Source organism: Phaethon lepturus, unplaced genomic scaffold, assembly GCF_000687285.1.
Source record: "Phaethon lepturus isolate BGI_N335 unplaced genomic scaffold, ASM68728v1 scaffold21434, whole genome shotgun sequence".
Lineage (NCBI taxonomy): Eukaryota > Metazoa > Chordata > Aves > Phaethontiformes > Phaethontidae > Phaethon > Phaethon lepturus.
Window position 1 is genome coordinate 7,496 of NW_010534282.1, and position 227 is coordinate 7,722.

The following is a 227-nucleotide window of genomic DNA, read 5'->3' on the forward strand; positions in this document are numbered from 1 at the left end:
AAAAAAGATGGGGAGGGGGGAATATCATATCCTGCCTGCAAACCACAGAGGGGAGTCACCACTCCCCCAAAACACCAATATTTTAATGCTAATTATTAAGTAGATATTGAATTTATTTAAGAAATAATAATAAGTAAAAATAAAAATAGAGAGAAAAAAATCACCTCTTCCCACCCCCAAAAAATACACTGGGTGGAACAAACTCTCCTCACCCAAACTTTTAAGAC